Genomic DNA, 15176 nt, shown 5'->3' with positions numbered 1-15176 from the left:
GCCCCCCCCCAAGCCTTTCTGTCATTCCAGGTCTGTGTGACAAATCTGATGTAATTCTGATACCTTTGCCTTGGTACGTGAGAAATTTCTTTGTCCTGCCCGCTTTCAATACTGTATTCTTGGATCTAATATTTGCGAGTTCCACTATGACGTGACGTGGCGTAGGTTTGTCGTGGTTGAGCTTGGGAGGGGTCCTCTCTGCCTCTTGGACACGAATGCTTGTTTCCCTTGCTAGATTAGGGAAGTTTTCAGCTACAATTTGTTCAAATATCTCTTCTCGACCTCTGTTTTTCTCCACCCCCTCAGGGATGCCGATGATTCTGACATTGGATCATTTCATAGTCAGTAATCTCCCGTAATCTACATTCTTGGGTGGATTTTTTTAAGACCAGCTTCTATTTTCGTTTTTTCTTCTACTAACCCATCCTCCAATTCGCTAATGGGTTCCTCTGTGTCAGTGACCCTGGCCGTCAGAGCCTTTAGTTTTGACTGCATTTGGCTCATAGAATTTTTAATTTCTGTCAGATTCGCTCTCATTTCTGCCCTTAGGGATTCTNTAGGGATTCTATATTCTCAGTAACGTTTTCATTAATACTTTTTTCAAGTCTACTCATCATCTCGACCATTGTTGCTCTGAATTCCATTTCTGATAATTTGGATACATCTATATCTATTATTTCTGTGGCAGAGGCCACAGACTCATTATCTTTTCTTCGCTGGGGGGGACTTCTCCTTCTCGTCATTCTGATGAAGAGAGATTGTGGGTTTGTCCAGAGCCCAAATTATTGACTGGGACCCAGGCCGTGCGCCCTTGTTTTATAGAGATCTTAGGGATGTGGGCTTCTTCTTTAAAGATTTTATTTATTTATTTGAGAGAGATAGATAGAGATGACAGTCAGCAAGAAAGGGAACCCAAGCAGGGTAGAGGGAGAGGGAGAGGAAGAAGCAGGCTCCCAGCAGAGAAGCCCGATTGGGGACTCCTTTCCGGAACGCTGTGATCACGCCCTAATCCGAAGACAGGCACTTAAAGACTGCACCACTCAGGTGCCCCGGGTTGTGGGCTTCTTGATTTTTCAGCCTTTCTTCTGGGGGAGGGGCCTGCTGCACCGATACTCAGGAAACCCTGTTTGGGTAGAGTCTTCATGTCCCCTGCGAGGGAGGATGGGGATGGGCACCCTGTGAGCCGGTTTCTCTTGGCTTTTGTTCTCTGGCAGCTTTCCCTGGTGGTCTGCTGTGCCTCTTCTGAGAGTCAGAACAGCAGCGGCTGAATTCAGACTCTGTCACAGAATGGAGGGATTGCGGCCTGTTCTCCACTGATGTTCTGGCCACTTTAACTCTGTTTCTGTTGGTGCTGCTCAACCCTGCAGCATCCTGGGCTGTGCACCCCACACCCGGCGTCCCAGCCCTCACTTCCAGGGCCGGCGTGTCTCTGTTCTTTGTGTTTCTATCACCGCCAGCCACCAACCGCCAGCCGCCCCGCCCACGCTCCCAGAGCTCCCGGTCTCAGTCTGTATCCAGTGAGCACACCAGAGTTCCGGAGCTCCGTGAGATGCTTGGTGGCACGCGCTCCTGGCTCATGGTCTCAGTCTGCTGTCTCGAGGGTGCAGGTCCACGGTCCGCTCCCCCGTGCAGGTGGCTACCACTTCCCGGCACCCGGACACGGCGGCTCCCTCCACCTTCCGTTTATCTTCCGATATCTGTGCGGGTTTCATGGCTCAATGCTTCGTACCTCAATACTCAGCGCTGGAGATGTTCATTTGTAGAGATCCAGTTGTATCTTCCTGCGTCTCAGGCTGATTCTGTGGATGTTCCCGCTGGTCTGATACCTATCCAGCTCAACTCCTCTGCCATATTAACTCCTCCTGGAACTGTTTTAGGTGCTTTGAGCCTAGGCACTCTGGCTCCAGAGTCCAGGTAAGAAAACTGTAAGCTTTTATATTTCCCTTATGCCCAGGTTTTTACAAGGGACATTAAATAGATATTGATTTAATAAATCATTAAATAAATAAATATATAAATTTAATAAATAAATAAATAAATACTTTAATAAAAAAAAACCTGGGCATAAGGGAAATATAAAAGCTTACAGTTTTCTTACCCGGACTGTGGAGCCAGAGTGCCTAGGCTCAAAGCACCTAAAACAGTTCCAGGGCCAGAAATTGAGGGAGAGTTGCAAAATTGGCTGTCTTTCTCCAGGGTGGGCTCCACTATGTGACACCACCTGTGTTCCAGCCAACTCTATCACCACCAGACCCTTCTCTGCCTCTGTGAACTTTGACCCAAGTCATTTTACATGTTCAGGAAGAGTGGGATTTTAGAGTTGGACATCTGCCAGATATATAAGTGAATGCCATAAAGAAGGTTTGAGTGTGTTTATGGAGCCTTTATTTCCTCCTCCACCTATGCATGACAGGTCTGTCCTTGAAAGAAGTACAAACACCATCTGTTACTTGTCAATGAAGGGCTGAGGGCTTGGTCACTCAAAGAACCTGTTCTCTTGGGTGGCAGGCTATCAGGGATTATGCAAAAGTTGGGTGGTCCCAGGCTGGGGCTAGACAACCTGACACCATCACCTCTCTTTTGTGTGTGTCTACCCACATGTTATCAGGGGTAGATAGCAATAAAATTCCTTGCCTGAAATGATAGTCAGTGATTAAGGAACTTATTTCCCCTCTGTCCTGGCTTCTCTTCATCCCTATCTTTCTCTTTAGAATGAGAAAATTGGCTGTGACATTGCTCAAAGCCTCACTTCTGAGGAAAATTCTTTCTCAAGTACCCAGGAGATCAGGCCATTCGAGCATGCCCCATGCTAATGAAAGCACATGTTTAGTTGTACACCTTTGCCCTTGATTTCAGATGTTTTTGTTCCTGGTCTGCATCCTGCATCTTGAGGTTTTTGAAGGTAGAAACACTTTCATCTACTTAGTTACAAGCCAGATGTTATTGCATGGAAACTTCATGGTCTTTAGCCAGCAGTGTGGACAGCAAGTTGGAGACAACAGCCGTGTGTTACCTTGGGCATCAGCCAGGAGAGACTAAGTACTGCTGCTATAACAAGTGACTCCAAGGTGTCAGAAGTAACAATATTAAAGATTTATTTCTTGCTCACACTATCTGGGTCAGCTGCATGTCTGCTCCAACTCATATTAACCTGGGACCCAAGCTGATAGAGAAGATGCTATCTGAAGAATTGCTGGTTGTCATGGTGGAGAGAAAAGAGAACATGGAGATTAACACCACTGAACTGTGCAATTAAAAATGGTTAAGATAGTAAATTTTTACCTTCTATGTATTGTACCACAATAAAAAAAAATGAAGAGAAAGAGAGAGAGAGAGAGAGAGAGAGAGAGAAAAGAACCATACACCAACTGCTGAATTTTCCAAGCATGCAATTGTCATGTAAAAAGGACTAAACATTTTGCTCAGAAATTTACTGAGAGCCATTCACTTTGGAAAACTGCATTATTCATAGCAACAGCATTCATGGTAATTTGAGGGGCCGAAACACTACACACAACTGCCCCAGTTGGACTTTGTTGCTCTGGAATTCATTATGGTCCTATGCATATTTAGCCTTTCCTTAAAAATGTCAAAATATAGTATCTCTTTTAAATCCAATCACTTAAATCCAATCATCTGGTTTCTTTCTTATATCTTATACTCTAGTTTTGCTCAGGCATTTCCACATTGAAACACTCATTATTTTATTATAAAGGACCTTTCTATTGTTGGTCCATTATATAAAACTTCAGGACCTTAATTTGTTTAAAAAGATAAAGTTTGTAGATGGGTGAATTTATCCATGAGTTGCATTTCCATACAGTAATGGAGTATTGCACTGTATCTATTAGTGACAGGCTTTGGGCCTGAGTGAGTTATGAACTATTAGGCTTCTCCTGAAGTCTACTAGACACAGAGGAAAGAAAGGTACCACTTCTGGGTAGGTTCTAATATTCTTCTATTTGCAGACAAGGAAACAGAAACTCAGAGAAGGCATTAAGTGTCAGCAGTGGGCAGCACAATGAGTCCTCCTCTACTCAGCATCCCGCCTGTGCTACAAGATGCACATTGTAGTTCTGAGATTCAAATGAGAAAGCATTAGTAATAGGCACATTGCAGGACTCAAGTCACATGAGCACTGTGATGTTTGTGCATTTATCATTTCAGAAAGATTTCCATACGTTCAACAATGGGGGTCTCTTCCTATCATCGCCATCACAGGACACATGCTAAATTGGTCCATCTGCTTCCATGTCTCTGGCTTTCTACAGTTCATAAAGTACTTTGATAGACATGTGGTGTCTCTTTGCTCTTCATAAGACACCTACAAAAGGCAAGGTGCTCCCTGCACAGCATTGCCGGTGCTGCTGCCTGGCAGGGTGAGGGAGTGTGTTGCAGGTTATGGTCAGGGAGTGAGGCCAAGAATGGGGACTCTCTGTCTCTCAAGGCCTGGGCTCCCTGGTGCATCTATGTGTCTACCTCACAGATTATTGCTATGTGCTGGCCGGGATCAGTCTTTTCTGGAGGCAAGAATGGTGAGCCCCTCCTCCTGAAAGCCCCCAAACTGGAAGTCCTCAGTCACAGGTAAAACCTCACCTTGAACAAGTACAATATCCTTGGGTCTAGGAGCTCATTGCCTCCAATTCAGAGTTGCAGGAATGCAGATCTCAAACTGCTCTCAAATTTCTCCCAGGAACAGTTTGGGTGGAAGAGACAGGGTGAAAAGTTTCCATGGTAGGGGATCCCATGTGGGTGCAGCCAGTGTGGAGGACCCTATTTGGGTGCTATGAGATAGGTGGTTTGACTCCACAATGACACCCCTTCTGTTGTAGCCTTCTTTCATTGATGGGTGTATGAAATCATCTCGCCTGGTTAGAACACAGCAGATGGTCACTGTGAACACTGTGGTCCTCACCCTGATCTATGAGGGTGGAGGCTCTGGCAAATTACATGGGCACCCACTCTTCTGTGAGGGTGACTCAAGAGAAGTAACTAACCAGCATTAGGGTTGTCTAAGTCTGGACTCATGCCTGAAGTGTGAGGTCGAGAGGGAAGCAGAAAGAGTGGGGTGAAACTGCCACAGAGTAGATGTGGAAGCCTAGAAGAGAAGGACAGACATGCACTGGCCCTCTTTGGCTCTGGAAAGGACACTCTTTGATCTTTTTCTCTCATAAAGAGATAAACATTAACAGAAATTAAAACTGTGGGCCCGTGACCTAGCTTAGGTCTGTGTATGCCCCAGTTAAGAGGGACAAACAATTAGTAGGAGAGGGAACAATTTAAAATGACTCCCTGGCTTCTGGCATGGTTGACTGGCTGGAGAATTATGGTACCATTACCTATAATGGGAGGGGCAATAGGAGAATAAGAATATTTGAGTGGTAAAGTAGGGGAAGGGTTGGGTTTAGCTGGAGTGGTATTGAGTTTCACTTCCCCATCAATATCCTTGTGGTGATAGAGATACTGGAATGATGCTCAGGAGAGAGCGGTCTAGGATGCAGGCACAGACATGTGGAAGGGGCAACCTTGAATCCCCTTTGGGGGGGGGTTCTTTATCTTTGGTTCTTCAGTAATTATTTATTAAAGGTTGCTTTGGAAACATCTCACAGCTTACAGGAAACTTGTACAAAACACCATATTTGATAGGGGCTGCCCTAGGAGAAGTCTCAGTTTTCTGGGCTGGATGTGTGTGTTTGTGTGATGTTGATTTTTTTCCAGGTTGTAAATGTTAAAACCTAGTTGACAGCAATCCTATCCCAAAAGTAGTCAAAAGGACTGTTTCCCCATCCTTCTTGCCTCTGGCTACACCTCCCACTGAGGAAGAAACATTTCAACTAGGGTTCCATCCATAACCTGATCTCAGGGTTTTTGCCAGGAATTCTCTGGAATTCCTTTCATATGCTGCGGTCCTGATTTTCACACAGTAACTCCATTATAAATGTACAAGGAAATGAAATTAATGGTTAACTTGCTTCTCTGCCTGCTCTTAGCCTTCAGTGTAAGCAGATGACACCAATATAGAAATGGGAAGAGAAGGAGGAGTTGGAAGACACGTGGTGCATTTTCTAAGATCACCAGAGTGGCCTGAGACCTTTGCCAAGGGTGGTCAATGCACGTGTCAGGATCACTGTAGAATGTTCCAGGGACCCAACCTGGGCCTGCCCAAAGTGTGCAGGAGTGGGACCTGTGGTAGAGGCAGGGCGTGGCTGTGGTCTGTTGGGGAGGTTTAGAGTTAGAAATCTTGGTGTTGAATCTTAGCTCTGCCTCTTCACAGGTGTGGATTCTGGAGGCTTCTCTTCTTTAGAGGGTTAGCTTCACCCTTTTTTGGGTCTGAGGAAATCTCCATGTTTTCACAGTATGTTTTAAGTAGTTATTCTTAACTATGTAGGAAAGGACATGATATCTTAGATTTACTATAAGGAAATGTAGCCACAGCTGGAGACACCACCTGGAGTAGAGAAAGAGGAGGAATTAATCTGGCTTTTCCTTTCATCCAACCTCTAATGCCCCATTTCTTAGGGTTTGCCTCCTTAGGAGGCTTCTACTGGCTGAACTTAGTTGGAAACCTGTGGACAAAAGATCCTGGGAAATGTGGTTTGTAGGAAAAGCCTGTTTCAGAACTGAAGAGTACAGAATGGATCTGTGAGGAAGCAGGCTGTAGATGATGAGCTTAAAGATATCGTAGTTTAGGGTGATGAATCTCCAAAAAGATCTGTTGGAATTAGAACTAGTAACTGGGTAAGGATGACCCATCCATGCAGGAGATCAAGAGGCTTCTCCCTGAGGATAGACCATTGCATCTCAGGTCTCACAGTTTGGAAAGTTGAAGCCAGGGGTTTTGGTCAACATAACACTGGAAGGCCATGGAGAGACTCATCCTGAATTTTGTCATTAATCCTAGACTCTCAGAATTCTCCTTCCCCAAACACCTAGAGAATTTTGAGTTTTAGGAGAATTAAAAGGAACTGGACTTCCACATTTGGTGTGATGATTTGTTTTCATGTCTCTGAATATTTTGATAAACTGTCAGACCCTTAAGATTAAGGCTTATGCATCCTTATCCTGTAAAATTTTAGAACCTGTACACCCAGCCCTCCCTATCCCACCACCCATAGCAGGAATTGGAAGGGATATGGCTCTGTATAGTTCACAAAGCACTTTGATGGATATATGGTGTCTCTGTTGCGATAATTGGGACAATGACCTCATTTTATACAGAGTCTGAAGTCTAGAAAGTACCAGTGGTGAGGCCAAGGCCACACAGTGAGTCAGAGTCCTAGTGTGGAGAGAAATGCCCTTCTAACATTTCCCAGAATGCCCATAAATTACTGGAGGGTGATCTATAGTCAGGCCTTGAGTCCAGGGTGAATGACATGACATAGTGGAGAATAGCCAGGGCTTCCTCCCACCAGATCTCAGTGTGGGAGATGGAAGACTGATCCTGAATGAAGGGGTGAAAGTGGGCGGGAAGACACCCTTCACTTCCAGGCATTAAAGAGATAAGGGTATAGAGAGATGAAGAGGAAATCTTAGTCTGGCCTCTCTGCAGCTAGGACCGGAAGTCAGTCTGGCTGGGGCCTTTGCTGCCCTCCACTCATGCTGTCCATATTTCTCNACACAGCAGATGGTCACTGTGAACACTGTGGTCCTCACCCTGATCTATGAGGGTGGAGGCTCTGGCAAATTACATGGGCACCCACTCTTCTGTGAGGGTGACTCAAGAGAAGTAACTAACCAGCATTAGGGTTGTCTAAGTCTGGACTCATGCCTGAAGTGTGAGGTCGAGAGGGAAGCAGAAAGAGTGGGGTGAAACTGCCACAGAGTAGATGTGGAAGCCTAGAAGAGAAGGACAGACATGCACTGGCCCTCTTTGGCTCTGGAAAGGACACTCTTTGATCTTTTTCTCTCATAAAGAGATAAACATTAACAGAAATTAAAACTGTGGGCCCGTGACCTAGCTTAGGTCTGTGTATGCCCCAGTTAAGAGGGACAAACAATTAGTAGGAGAGGGAACAATTTAAAATGACTCCCTGGCTTCTGGCATGGTTGACTGGCTGGAGAATTATGGTACCATTACCTATAATGGGAGGGGCAATAGGAGAATAAGAATATTTGAGTGGTAAAGTAGGGGAAGGGTTGGGTTTAGCTGGAGTGGTATTGAGTTTCACTTCCCCATCAATATCCTTGTGGTGATAGAGATACTGGAATGATGCTCAGGAGAGAGCGGTCTAGGATGCAGGCACAGACATGTGGAAGGGGCAACCTTGAATCCCCTTTGGGGGGGGGTTCTTTATCTTTGGTTCTTCAGTAATTATTTATTAAAGGTTGCTTTGGAAACATCTCACAGCTTACAGGAAACTTGTACAAAACACCATATTTGATAGGGGCTGCCCTAGGAGAAGTCTCAGTTTTCTGGGCTGGATGTGTGTGTTTGTGTGATGTTGATTTTTTTCCAGGTTGTAAATGTTAAAACCTAGTTGACAGCAATCCTATCCCAAAAGTAGTCAAAAGGACTGTTTCCCCATCCTTCTTGCCTCTGGCTACACCTCCCACTGAGGAAGAAACATTTCAACTAGGGTTCCATCCATAACCTGATCTCAGGGTTTTTGCCAGGAATTCTCTGGAATTCCTTTCATATGCTGCGGTCCTGATTTTCACACAGTAACTCCATTATAAATGTACAAGGAAATGAAATTAATGGTTAACTTGCTTCTCTGCCTGCTCTTAGCCTTCAGTGTAAGCAGATGACACCAATATAGAAATGGGAAGAGAAGGAGGAGTTGGAAGACACGTGGTGCATTTTCTAAGATCACCAGAGTGGCCTGAGACCTTTGCCAAGGGTGGTCAATGCACGTGTCAGGATCACTGTAGAATGTTCCAGGGACCCAACCTGGGCCTGCCCAAAGTGTGCAGGAGTGGGACCTGTGGTAGAGGCAGGGCGTGGCTGTGGTCTGTTGGGGAGGTTTAGAGTTAGAAATCTTGGTGTTGAATCTTAGCTCTGCCTCTTCACAGGTGTGGATTCTGGAGGCTTCTCTTCTTTAGAGGGTTAGCTTCACCCTTTTTTGGGTCTGAGGAAATCTCCATGTTTTCACAGTATGTTTTAAGTAGTATTCTTAACTATGTAGGAAAGGACATGATATCTTAGATTTACTATAAGGAAATGTAGCCACAGCTGGAGACACCACCTGGAGTAGAGAAAGAGGAGGAATTAATCTGGCTTTTCCTTTCATCCAACCTCTAATGCCCCATTTCTTAGGGTTTGCCTCCTTAGGAGGCTTCTACTGGCTGAACTTAGTTGGAAACCTGTGGACAAAAGATCCTGGGAAATGTGGTTTGTAGGAAAAGCCTGTTTCAGAACTGAAGAGTACAGAATGGATCTGTGAGGAAGCAGGCTGTAGATGATGAGCTTAAAGATATCGTAGTTTAGGGTGATGAATCTCCAAAAAGATCTGTTGGAATTAGAACTAGTAACTGGGTAAGGATGACCCATCCATGCAGGAGATCAAGAGGCTTCTCCCTGAGGATAGACCATTGCATCTCAGGTCTCACAGTTTGGAAAGTTGAAGCCAGGGGTTTTGGTCAACATAACACTGGAAGGCCATGGAGAGACTCATCCTGAATTTTGTCATTAATCCTAGACTCTCAGAATTCTCCTTCCCCAAACACCTAGAGAATTTTGAGTTTTAGGAGAATTAAAAGGAACTGGACTTCCACATTTGGTGTGATGATTTGTTTTCATGTCTCTGAATATTTTGATAAACTGTCAGACCCTTAAGATTAAGGCTTATGCATCCTTATCCTGTAAAATTTTAGAACCTGTACACCCAGCCCTCCCTATCCCACCACCCATAGCAGGAATTGGAAGGGATATGGCTCTGTATAGTTCACAAAGCACTTTGATGGATATATGGTGTCTCTGTTGCGATAATTGGGACAATGACCTCATTTTATACAGAGTCTGAAGTCTAGAAAGTACCAGTGGTGAGGCCAAGGCCACACAGTGAGTCAGAGTCCTAGTGTGGAGAGAAATGCCCTTCTAACATTTCCCAGAATGCCCATAAATTACTGGAGGGTGATCTATAGTCAGGCCTTGAGTCCAGGGTGAATGACATGACATAGTGGAGAATAGCCAGGGCTTCCTCCCACCAGATCTCAGTGTGGGAGATGGAAGACTGATCCTGAATGAAGGGGTGAAAGTGGGCGGGAAGACACCCTTCACTTCCAGGCATTAAAGAGATAAGGGTATAGAGAGATGAAGAGGAAATCTTAGTCTGGCCTCTCTGCAGCTAGGACCGGAAGTCAGTCTGGCTGGGGCCTTTGCTGCCCTCCACTCATGCTGTCCATATTTCTCCACCATATTTCTCAACCCCCTGTCACTTTCTGGTCTTCTGAACTTGGATGGTGCTCCTTGGAAGAACCCATGTTTGAGAAATTGCCAAGTGGGGATTGGAGTGAGGGGTGCAGAGGAGGGGCAGCACCCAGGACCTGTGAATATCTCCCTACTTGCTCTACCTAGAGAAATGGAAAACAGTGCTCCAACCTCCTGTCTTACCCCAGGGAGAGACGATCTGCATTCTGGGCCTCTTTCCTTTGCCTAACCACATAGTTCATTGCCTGGCATGGGGCTAAGCACAGATAAGCCCCTTTGGAAACTCCCTTCATTCTAGATTCTCTCTCTTCCAGAGAAGGAAAAAGTAAAGTTGTGTATCACACTTCATACCTCCTAGAGGTCATCATCAGAGAGAATTCTGTAATGCCTGAGACCCAACACACACTATTTAATGCCAATGTCACTAATCTTACACTATCAGATAACTAGCTTCTTTAACATAGCAAACAGTGAACAATCCCCTAAATACCTGCACACGGGTTTACCAAATTGTATTTCCACAAAGGTATAAACATCAATTGTAAAATTAACAAAGCACCTATAGAAATTGAATTAGAATCAAAGCCTGATGTATCAGTTGCTCATGAAATACTTTAATCCCTTTAGTGCACTGGAAGGCACACATAGCTTTACAGGATTACAAAGCTTGCCAGCACAGAGACAGCACCTCTTCTGACTGCTCTAATGCAAGTGATTGACAATTGTTTACTTTTCTTAGGGTTTGCGTTCCTCAGGTCTCAGAAATTTCACTATTCTTACTCTTCCCCATGGTGCTGTAATCTTACCAGACCTTTAAAAGCAGAAATAGCATCCTGCTAGCCATTGTCCTGGGGTCATTTTCTTTAGGTGATCTCCACTAGACACATTTCAGGAAAACTTTTAAATCCACACTGTTCTCATTGTTTGTTTACAATACAATGTCCTTCCCCCAGTTGTGTTCTCTTGGTATTGTACTTGTGTATCCAAGGGCCTGATCAATATGATATGGAGACCTGACCTGACTGGAACAAATAGTAAATTTCTTTGCAGCCTTGTTTTCTCAGGCAGGCATTTTAAGGGAGTTAGGGTCATTCTAGTGATACAGACTTGAATTTTTAGGGATGATTTTGGCATTTTATTTAAGTCTTTATAGGCCAGGGCTGAGGTCCAGTCAAGAAGAGGGCTCAGTGAGATGCCGTTCAACAGACAAATGGTTAAAGAAGATGTGGTCCATATATACAATGGAATATTACTCAGCCATCAGAAAGAACGATTACCCAACATTTGCAGCAACATGGACGGGACTGGAGGAGATTATGCTAAGTGAAATAAGTCAACCAGAGAAAGACAGTTACCATATGGTTTCACTCATTTGTGGAACATAAGGAATAGCAGAGAGATCAGTAGGAGAAGGAAGGGAAGAATGAAGGGGTGGTAAACAAAAGGAGGAATGAGCCACAAGAGACTATGGACTCCAGGAAACAAACAGAGGGTTTCAGAGGGGAGGGGGATGGGGGAATGGACTAGTCCAGTAATGGGTATTAAGGAGGGCACGTATTGCATGGAGCACTGGGTGTTATACGCAAACAATGAATCATGGAACATTACATCAAAAACTCATGACGTACTGTATGGTGACTAACATAACATAATAAAAAATTGAAAAAAAAGAAGAGGGCTCAGAGTAGTATGGCTAGAGTTTGGTCAGGGACAGAATCTTTGCAAGATGGCCCTGTTTGCCCCCTAACCTTTCTGATTGTGTTGAAGCACCCTTCTTTCCAGATAGAAAGTGAGAGCATTTCAGCAGACCCCTTCTCCACTGCCAATAGGCTCCCAATTCCATATCTCTGGCCTAATTGACAGAAAGAAATCTTTCCATCAATATATCCCATTTTATGTTATCATAGGAGCAACTTATTTTTCACAGATGCATCTTCTCCATTCTAGAGCAGACTCTTTGTGGGCAAGCATTAAGACAGAGCAGTTCCTTAGGTGTCCTGATGAGCAGTGGATCAGAGAAGGGGGGAGAGTGCTGTGATGTAAAGGTGAAGACATCCTGGCATCACCGTGTGCTGGGCTCCTGCTGTGCTAGCCGCTTGCTTGGTGAGCCTGCTGATCCGGGCTGCAGGCACTCCGTAATTCGGGTGCTGCATGGCTGGGCAATGTCTCATGATCTGGAAGATACGGTCCAGGTTATAGTGTAGCCTTGGTTTCTTAACTGCTGGGTTTGACTTGTTTCTGGGCATGAAGTCAATATAGTGTATCTTGACTAACTTTGAAAAGTAGTAATTATTATTACTATACAAACATGTACACATCCCTTTCTGTTGAGCTCGTCTAAGTGCTCTATGTGTATTTCCTCATTGAATCTTCCCATCTACTCCTGAGGAGTTGTTGTTATTATTCCCAGTTTACAGAAGGTGAAACTGGGATACAAAGCCCTTAAGTCACAAAGCTAGTATCTGGCAGAACTGGGATATTTATTTATTTTAATTGAAATATATTGACATATAACACTGTGTAAGTTTAAGGTGTACAATATGTTAATTTAAAATATTTTATATATTGTAATATGATTGCCATTGTAGTGATAATTACCACACCAACACATTACATAATTATCCTTTCTTTTTGGGGTGCTTGGGTGGCTCAGTTAGTTAAGCATCTGCCTTCAGCTCAGGTCATGATCCTGGGGTCCTGGGAATGAGTCCATATCAGGCTCCTTGCTCAGTGGGGAGTCTGCTTCTTCTTTTCCCTCTGCCACTCCCCTTGCTTGTGTTCTCTCTCTCTCTGTCAAATAAATAAAATCTTTTAAAAAATTATCCTTTCTTTTTAGTAGTTGGGATAATTGAGATCTAATCTCTTAACAAGTTTGATGATCATAATACAATATTGTCATCTACATTCACCACATTGTGGATTATTTCTCCAGTGCTTATTTACTACTTGTATAGGTTTATACCTTTAAACAGTTTCTATCCTGTCTCCCCACCCTTCTTCCCCTAGTAACCACCATTTTATTTTCTATTTTTACAACTTTGGCTTTTTAAAATTCCACATGTAAGTGATATCATACAATACTTGTCTTTGTCTCTCTGACTTATTTCACTTAGCATAACACTCTCCAGGTCTATCCATGTTGTTGCAAATGCCAGGATATCTATCCTTCTTTCTCATGACTAAATAATATTTCACGTAGTATTTGAACACACACACACACGCACACACATCTGCTTTATCCATTCATCTGTTCTTGGGCACTTAGGTTGTTTCCGTATCTTGGCTATTGTGAATAGTGCTGCAATAAAGGGTAATGTGCGTATTTCTTCTATCCTGTTTTTATTTCCTTTGGATATATACCCAAAAGTGAAATTGCTGGATTATATGGTAAGAGTAGTTTTAATTTTTTGAGGAAACTCCGTACTGTTTTTCATAGTGGTTGAACCAATTTACATTCCTACCAACAGTGTAGGAGTTCCCTTTTCTTTACATACTTGCCAGCACTTGCTATCTCTTGTCTTCTTGATAATAGCCTTTCTAACAAGTGTGAGTTGACATCTTATTGTGGTTTTGATTTGCATTTTCCTGATGATTGGTGCTGTCGTGCATCTTTTCATGTACCTGTTGGCCATATGGATGTCTTCTTTGGAAAAAAAATCTATTTAGTTTTTTTTGCAAATTTTAAAATTAGATTACCATTTTTTTTTATTTTGTGTTATATGGGTTCTTTATACATTTTGGATATTAACTCCTTATCTGCTATATGGTTTGCAAAAACTTTTCTCCCATTCTGTAAATTGTATTTTAATTTTTGTTATTATTTATTTATTTATATTTTTGCTTGCAAAAGGTTTTAAGTTTGTTGTAGTCCCTTTTGTTGAGTTAGGTGGTATCGCCAAGACCAATGTCAAGGAGATTCTTCTATATATTTTCTTCTGGGAGTTTTATAATATCAGGTCTTATATTTGAAACTTTGAACCATTTCAAGTTAATTTTTGTGGGTGGTGTAAGATAGGGGTCTAATTCCATTGCTCTGCATGTGTTTGTCCAGTTTTCCCAACACCCTTTGTTGAAGACTGTCTTTTTCCCATTGGGTGTTCTTGGTTTCCTAGATGAATATTAGTTGACCATATATTTAATTCTGGGCTCTTTACTCTGTTCCATTGGTGTGTGTGTGTCTATTTTTGTGCCAGTACCATAATGTTTTTATTACTGTAGTTTTTTAGTATAGCTTGAAACCAAGAAGTGTGATACCTTCTGATATCTTCAGCTTTGTTCTTTTTTCCTCAGTATTGTTTTGGCTATTCCAGGTCCTTTGTTTTTAATGCAAATTTGAGGGTATGTATTTTTTTCTATTTCTGTGAGGAATGCCATTGGTATTTTGATGGAAATTTCATTAAATCTATAGATGGTGTTGGGTAATATGGACATTTTAACAATATTAATTCTTCCAATCCATGAATACAGAGTGCCTTTCCATTTGTTTGTATCACCCTCAATTTCTGTCAGAAAGTCTTAGAGTTTCTATTGTACAGATCTTTCATTTCCTTTGTTAAATTTATTTATAAGTACTTTATTGTTTTTGTGTTGTTGTAAAAGGCATAGTTTTAGATTTTTTTCATATGTTTCATCCTTAGAGTATAGAATAGCAATTGATTTTTTGTATGTCAATTTTATATCCTACAACTTGAGATCTGAGTGTTGAACTTGGTTGGACTGGCCCCAGATCTTTGATCTTAATTGCTGTGCTTTCTGTCCCTCAGTATAGGAAAACAACAATAGCAACTACAGCAGCAACAACAACATC

The sequence above is a fragment of the Ailuropoda melanoleuca genome, chromosome 3, assembly GCF_002007445.2.
Source record: "Ailuropoda melanoleuca isolate Jingjing chromosome 3, ASM200744v2, whole genome shotgun sequence".
NCBI classification, from domain to species: domain Eukaryota; kingdom Metazoa; phylum Chordata; class Mammalia; order Carnivora; family Ursidae; genus Ailuropoda; species Ailuropoda melanoleuca.
This window is presented reverse-complemented; position numbering follows the sequence as displayed.